The 8,037-nt window shown below is 42.0% G+C and overlaps 1 pseudogene; it reads right to left on the bottom strand.

Annotated features, from left to right (window-relative positions):
* Positions 1-6,392: 6,392 nt before the first annotated feature.
* Positions 6,393-7,609, bottom strand: LOC114512607 (annotated as a pseudogene).
* Positions 7,610-8,037: the final 428 nt, after the last annotated feature.

Raw genomic sequence — 8,037 nt, 5'->3', positions numbered from 1 at the left:
GGGGTACATGTCTCTGCTCCAAAAACTTCTGTTGTTGTTCTTGCCTGCAAATAGAATCCAAAGTTCTCACTGTGGCTTCTTTAGATCCATCACTGTCCCCTCCTTCTTACCACAGTTTATCTGCACATTATTGGCCTGTTCTTGTTCCCCAAGGGCTACTCACAATTCCCTGAGCTCCCTGGGCCCCAGGGCTGGGCCTCTAGCTGCAAAAGCCTCCCCCACTTCCCTATCTATTGAAAATGCAGCTACCACCAGAGCTGACTCACATATTGCCCATTCTAGTGATAGCTCAGTAAGCCCTGACCTCTTTTGTTGTTCCTTCACATGACTGCATTGTTTTTTACATCTTATTTTTTTAATAAATTAAGTTTTTAAAATTATAGTTGGCATACAATATTATATTAGTTTCAGGTGTACAACATAGTGATTAGACATTTATATAACTTATGAAGTGATCCTCATGATAAGTCTAGTGCCTACCTGGCACCATACATATTTATTACACTATTATTGACTATATTCCCTATGCTGTATTTTACATCCCTGTGACTGTTTTTATAAGTGGCAATTTGTATTTCTTAAGCTCTTCACCCTTTTCACCCAGTTCCCCAACCTGTCTTCCATCTACAGCCATCAATTTGTTCTCTGTATCTATGAATTTGCTTCTGTTTTGTTTCTAAAATAAAATTCAGTTTATAAAATAAAATTATGGGTGGGTGTGTATTTTTCATTGGATTCTAGACTTCTTAAGGGCAGGAACTAATTTCCCACAGTGCCCTGTGTTAGTATCTCCGATTCACTGACCATGTGCCTGCTGGAAGAAAAGAAGGAGGAAAGGGAGAAAGGAACTTGTGAATTTTTTTTTGACAACTGCTCTGTTAATGAGGTGCTTTCTTATTCTTAAAGGCAGACTTCACAAATACTGCCTTCTTATATGGCTATAAAATTCTGTCTGAAGAAGAAATCACATCAGCTGGATGCTTTCACAAAGATATTTATGTGTGATGTGATATCACTTATTTGAATACATGAAGAATGTGAGATACTTTTAAGAAAACGTATCTATATTTTTAGAAATAAAGATTTCTCAAGCATCTATGCTGTATCAGGCACTACAGTGTAAAGGGACTCAAACATGGGAGCAAACGTAGGCTCTGTCCTCAAGAAGCTCAGAGTCTGCAGAAAAAGTAAAGACATGAGCTAAAACATCAAATGCAAGGTCAGAATCCTTATATGTGGTGAGAGATGAGAAAAGGGAGGATTCAGCCCAGCTTGTAGAGATGCGAAAGCAGTGTCTTTCTTCCTTGAAGGTCTGGGGAGGAATCGTAAATCTGTTTGTTCATTGCCAAAGAATACTCGCTGTGGAAACTAGAGAGTGTCTCAGATTCAGTCCCAGTGATAAAGTGTCTCTAAACTGGGTCAGAGACAAAAAACAAAGACAGACGATACCATAAATAAGGAATTTATGGGGCAGAAGGTGTCCGCTCAAGCATTTAGAGGCTCTTAGCCAAAGAGAGGGAACTGGAAATGTAATTATTTGATGAGAGGTTTTGAAAGACTCCAAAACCAATAAGTCAATTAATTGTTTAGTACAGCACTTCTTGCTCCTTTGTAGCACATTACAATTACTTCCAAATTGATTTCTCCAATTTCAGTCTCTCCCTGGCCTTATCTATCTTCCATAGTATTGCGAGGTGTGTCTTCCTGGGATGATGCTTTGATCATGTTACTCCCCTTCTTACAACTTTTAATAGTTCCAGAGAAAAAGACGAGAAGCAAAATTTCAATGGGCTTTAATGCCATTTTAGGGGCAGTTTGTTTTAACAAGTTCTGATTCGGAGGCCTATACCATTAGTGAATTGTTCCCATATGGCTTATGTCTTCTACCAAGGAAGTATATTCTCCCCAGACAGGAGCCTTCCTAATGCATTCTTATAGACCTCAGCTCAAAGTCTACCACATAGCAGGTGTTCTAGAAATCACGGAAAGGTGACCTGTATATTCTGAGCAAAGGCAGCTGGTGCAGAGGAGTGCTAGGTGTGGTGGGAGAGAGAGCAGAATTAGACGTTACTCAGAATTTGTTTAGAAAGTCTGTCGGAGGAGACCAAATGAACACATGCAGCAAGTGAGAATGATAGATCTGCTCTTTAGGGTGCAGCTCCTAAAAGCAACATGAGCACAGACAAGGGGAGTTGGATTATATGTCCTTCTATAATGTCATCAGTATGGCTGAACTCTTTCTTCATGCTGTTGGGTTATTTCTTATCTATGCAGAAGTAAGTGGCCAGCAAACCAGAGCAATGATGAAGATGATAACAACAATAATAATAAGAAGTGTATTACTACTTATGAAAATAATAACTAACATTTATTGAGGTGCTACTACATGTCATGAGGTGCTACTACGTGTCATGTACTATTCTTTATATACTAACTTATTTAATTTTCATAACAACCCAATGATATATATCAGAGAGTTTGAAGTTGAGGAAATCAATTTGGAAGTTATTGCAGTGTGCTATGTAACCCAACAAGATAATGTTATTCACTGGTTTTATAGAGGTGGAAACTGAGAACAGAAAAGTTAGGTAAGATTCTATTGATCTGAAGTGACAGATTTGAACCCCCCAGTGCACTAAGGAGGTTGAGAAGAGAGAGCTGTGGCCCTAGCTGCTTGGTGTGACCTGCAAAGTACAGAATAGGACTTTAGAACAAATAGGGAAATTCTTGGTTCTCAGCAATATCTTCTCTTCCGGGTGAATACTATTTCTTATTTAGCCTTCCATGAGCTTTTTGGCTCTGTATTAGCTTGCTTTCTCACCTGTATGGGAGAGCTGCTTTTCCTTTATCCATTCTGCTTTAACATGCTTCCGCCAGCCTCTGCCCCCACAGAAATCCCAGATGCCTCTCAGAATGGCATACCAGTATCCCATTATCCTCTCTGCCCTCGGCCCTGGCATGATGGACTCTCCTCTACCCTAGGTCATTCTTTTCTTTTCCTCCTTTTCTTCATCCCATAAGGTATGGAACTACTGAGTCCTATATCTATCTTTACACATAGACTTTTAAAACAGGCACACAGAGAGTTACAGTTCAGTGTAATCCTGTAGGGTGAGTGCTTTGGAGGACTCACAACAACTAAGTTTTATGCCATCTCTGACTTACTGTGTGACCTTGGAGCCAGCCACTTGCCCTCTCTGTGTCTCAGTCCCCTGTGGTGGGATCATAATATCTACCGTCAAGCAGTGCTCAGAGCATGAATGAATTATTATCCCGAACGCCCTCTGAGCTTCTGGGACAAAGGTGCTATGTTAATACACAGTATCCCTCTTCTTCTTCTTCTCATTAGTATTATTCAAACCCAGATGGCATTATTATTGTTGTTGATTGACAGCCCCGCATAGCCTCATTCACGGGTGTCAGAGAGCCAGGCGGTAGTTAACACAAGCAAAAACCATGTTTAAAACAAAGCCCAAGGAACACTCCAATAGTGTGTGCCTTGGGTTGCTATTAAAGCCAGAGCAGCTGCGGTGGCAACACGGAGGGACAGGGCAAGGAAATGCATCCCGGAGCACAAAGAGGGGAAAGTGGGTCTTGACACTGATCATATAATCGTGCTGGGCTTTTATAGACACTGGGAGGCCTCAAACAGAATAAATGCTTGAACTTTATCCACGGTTTACAGGCAGCGGCTGTAAAGGTCTTTGTTGCTGTTGCTGCCATATTAATGACCCAGCTTGGGGCGCTGCTGCTGCCGCCAGCCTCTTCTTCCAAAGAAAACAAATCAAAGTGAGTAACTCCATGTCCAGCAATGAGTTTTCCATTATATAAAAATAAGTATAAATCTTCCCCAGTTGGGCAGACGTACTGCGACGATGGAGGATGGTGAAGGGGTCAAGGTGGCTAGACATTTTGAACCCCTGAACCAGCGCATCAAAAAGAGGCTCCTTCTTTATGTTAATTACAAGATAAACAGATAAAAATAAACAGCAGTACTGCTGGCCCTGTGGACAGTGTTTGCACTAAAGGAGAGAGGGTGGGGGGCCGCCGCTGAGAGGGAACAGGGTCCCCTGATCTGGTTCTCCCTTACCTTTTCCACTCTGCCTAGGCTGATAAAACCCCATGAGTAACTGACCCTCCATAAGCAGGGACATTAATCTTCAGCTACAGGTCATGCCTTGTAACACTAGAGAAGTTTTCATCAAAGTGATATCTTGCACAAATGCAATTTGGTATCTTGGCAGTTTTAAAGAATGGTTGTCCATTAATGTTCTGATTGTCTTAACACAACTTGGGTAGGAGTCCTTGGTAAGTGTTCAGAAACTTAACAGTGGGGGCAGCACACCTTGGTGAGGAAATTAGACAAATGGATGAATAGCCTGAGCTCCTAGGACATGGAAAAATGGATGACTTTGGGTAGTTAGGCTGGGGAGAGATGAGGATGTGAAGTAAGGCAGGTAGATGTGGAGGAAGAAAGTGAGGACAATGGAGTGGGAGAGAACACTGGAAGAGCTTGTCCCTCGTGGTGGGGGTGACGGTTTGGGTATGAGTGACAGGAACAGAGTTAGTATCAAGGGAAAAATGCTAGACATCTGGAAGTGAAGGTAGTGGGGCCCTGGAGGGGGAGACAGGTGATTCCTGAGTGGTGCTGACTACAGGGCTTGAGACCCCCACCCCATTCCACCTGCATTCTTCCTTCAGATGCACCAGACATAGCCCATTAGGCTGCTTGAATGTAGTGCTTTTTCTTCCCCAAAATAGAAGTCACCCATCCAGCAAAAGTAATTGTGTTTCTTTTACCCAAACACTTGTTTTCTTCTCTATATTTTATCATACTTCTCTTCCTCACAGACCTCTTTCCTTCACCGGATCCCTCCTGACTACCTCTTCTTTGCCACCAGCCACCATTAATCAGTTCATCCATTCACTCATGGTGGAACTCCTTCTACACTGACTTTCCAGAAACCATACAAGACATTCTAGATGCTACTAAGTAGAGTCTTTGTCCTGATACAGCCCCCTTCCCAGAATCAGAGACCAGTTGGTGCGGAGATAAGTAGCAGTACAGAAGGAAGCACAGTGTGCCCAGGTCAGCTCTGCAGGGTAGGTAAGAGATCATGATGTATGTGGGCAGGGTAGTAACAGAAAGGAAGGATTCACAAGAGAGCAGTTGAGCTGAAATATGAAAACCATGTAGGAATTAGATGGAGAAGAAGGGAGAAGGACCTGACATCGAGAGGAAATACCATGTTAAAAGTGCAGAAGTTGGACTGATGAAAGAGAAAAGAACAAGTGAGAACCAAAGCAAAAGCAAAGCAGGCAAGGAAGTCAGGCTCTGAGTGACAGGCTGCCTCAAGAGGCTGGAGCAGAGAATGCAAGAGAGGTGAGGTGGAGAGGGGCAGGGGCCAAATCACAAAAGGCCTGATATGCCACAATGAGGAGTTCAGACTCAATATTGAAGGTGCAGGTATCTGCTAAAAAGTTTGAAGTGTGAGGTGGGTTGGGGACAAGATTAAATTAAGGAGGGGTCACTCTAGTTGCAAGATGGTGGGGTATGAGGTGGAGAGACCAGTTGCTTGGGAGGCTATTGGCATCTCCAGGGCAAGAGACAACCTGCCATGCGCTAAGTGAGAAGGGAGCCAAGAATACAGATTACGTAAGAAGGTGGAACCATCTAAAGAGCAAGATATGGGAAAAGCAAGGAGTGAACACCTCCCAGAATTCTAGCAAATCTAGTAAGTTCCCTCCTTCTGCTCACTCCTTGCATAGCTCCTTTCCTTGAAGGGTACTTCAAACTCTTCTACCTCAAGCTCCCTCTCCTTGCATCTCTGCATTTGTTCAAGTCTCTCCCTCATACCTTCCTCACACATACAACATCATGATTCCTCCTAACAAGTGCTTTTCTCCAATACCCTAAAATTCCCTCTCCCCCAAATCACATTTCCACCTTCTTTATTCTCTCTTTTTTCCAATCCCATGGTTTTCCCAGCTTGACACCACAGCAGAGGATGAACTGGCTTCCAGCCTCTTGCCTCAAGGGCTATTTGGGAGAAAGAGTCAAAGGACTTTTGTGGGAGGTAGGATGAGGGAGATAAGGGATTGGGGAGGAGAGAAAACCAGAGAAATGGGATCCAGGGTAAATTTAAGACAGAAATAAAATTAAATTGTAATAGCTCATTGGTAACAGATTCAGTGTGGTCCATGGAGATTTTCACATTACATAGTCCTCAATTTGAGATTATTTTTTTAGTATGGGAAAGAACCTAATTCTTTTATTTTATATTGAATTTTTATATATGAGTTTATTATTTATTTAACTTTTAAAACACTACTATAATTAAGTATTAAAACAAAAACAAGAGCAACAACGAGCATATTATGATCATAGTCCTTCACTCATTCACTACTGTATATAACATGCCAACAGTGAGTGTTATTCTCTGACCCCATTAAGAGGTCTGACACTGAACACCAGCCCTAGGATGATGTTTATCTTGTTAATATGCTTCTCCATTGTAACAGCACTGTCTTTCTCAGTTTGGATCAAAGCCCACCAGTTTTACAGGGTCCATTTCATCAGTCACTTCTACTTCCTTCCTCTCAGGTAGGAGATTTTGCAGCAAAGAGAGTTTATCAGGAGAGGGTAAGCCATTCTCAGGAAAGTTTACCTTAAACTCGATGATTAGGCAACTTTTTTCATACTTTCTATGATAATTTGACACGCCTTCATTTAGCACACACTCGATATCTCTATGCTTAACTATGGTTCATTTGTCAAGAATAGCTATTGGCTTTTGGAAGCCACACAATGCTTCAATCAGCTATGTGTCCACAAACATGAAAAGGTTTTTTTCTCATTGAGTGAAAACAACATGGTCCTTCTGATCTAACATAATGATAATATCTCCTGTCTGCAGTCCTTATTCTTGATCTCCTTCACCACAAAAATATTATCTTCTGGTCATCTTTCATGGCGTTGTCAATATGAAGTTAGAGAATCTTCGTTTCTTGAATTATCTTCCTTTCATGGTAGCTTTTACACCCATCTGTATGACTGATCTGACCCCCACAGCCCTGGCACTCCATGCACACAGACTGAATTCACTGAACCATTCCAGGTCCTATCTGATGAATTCTTATTTGCAACCCAGCACCTTGGCAATTGAGACAGCACCCTACTGCTCCTTTCTTACTACTTCAGCCTTTGCATTTGTCACAAATCGTGTTCTTTTGCAGAGCTAGTTTTCTTGTTGCACCATTATATAAATTGTCTAAGGTCACTGAGAACTGACACACATTTTTACCTCTATCTTCTTTCTGCATCCTTCCTTCTCCTTCAAAAAATGTATCAAAGATATCCCTGGGGTAGCCAAAACCATCACCTGCTCCACCTTCTTTAATTGCCTGTTCTCTTTCTTTGTCATGTAATTCCCTTTTCTTTACACCAGAGAGCACTTTGTAAGCTTGAGAAATCTGTTTAAGCTTCTCTTCTTCATTTAGATTCTTATCAGGGTGGTGCTTCAAGGCTAGCTTCCTGCAAGCCCTTTTCAATTCTTCCTGGGTGGTATTGGTTTGACCTCCAAAGCATCACAGTGGTTTCTTCTACCATTTTTGACAGCCGATGAGCAGGCTGAGGCCAGTGTGAGAGCGCAGGAAAGATCACATTGTCAGCAACCTAATTCTTAAGAGAACGAGAAGCTTCCTTCTTCTTGTTCCTTCTCAGCCACTGTAAGGAGTGGGAGCAGAGACTCCTGACTTTAGACATTTCATAAAGACAATGGAGACTTCAGAGGAAACATGAGGAGTCATTTCTGTAATTTTCATATTAACAAGTCCAAAATAGTTTATCACCCGCTAATGTTCTGCTTGGCAATTTCACATACATCATATTTTCTCTACCCCTCACATCAACCTTATTAGGTAATTATAATTCCATTTCAGAGATGAAGAAACTGGGGGCTAAGAAACTGACCCAGGTCTGCATGAGTCCTCAACCTTTCCCACTCTGCCATGACCCCTTCCACTGTCAAGTTAATG

Source organism: Phyllostomus discolor, chromosome 2 (genome assembly GCF_004126475.2).
Source record: "Phyllostomus discolor isolate MPI-MPIP mPhyDis1 chromosome 2, mPhyDis1.pri.v3, whole genome shotgun sequence".
NCBI lineage: Eukaryota > Metazoa > Chordata > Mammalia > Chiroptera > Phyllostomidae > Phyllostomus > Phyllostomus discolor.
The sequence above is the reverse complement of the archived record's forward strand: the minus strand, read 5'-3'. Positions and strand labels throughout refer to the sequence as shown.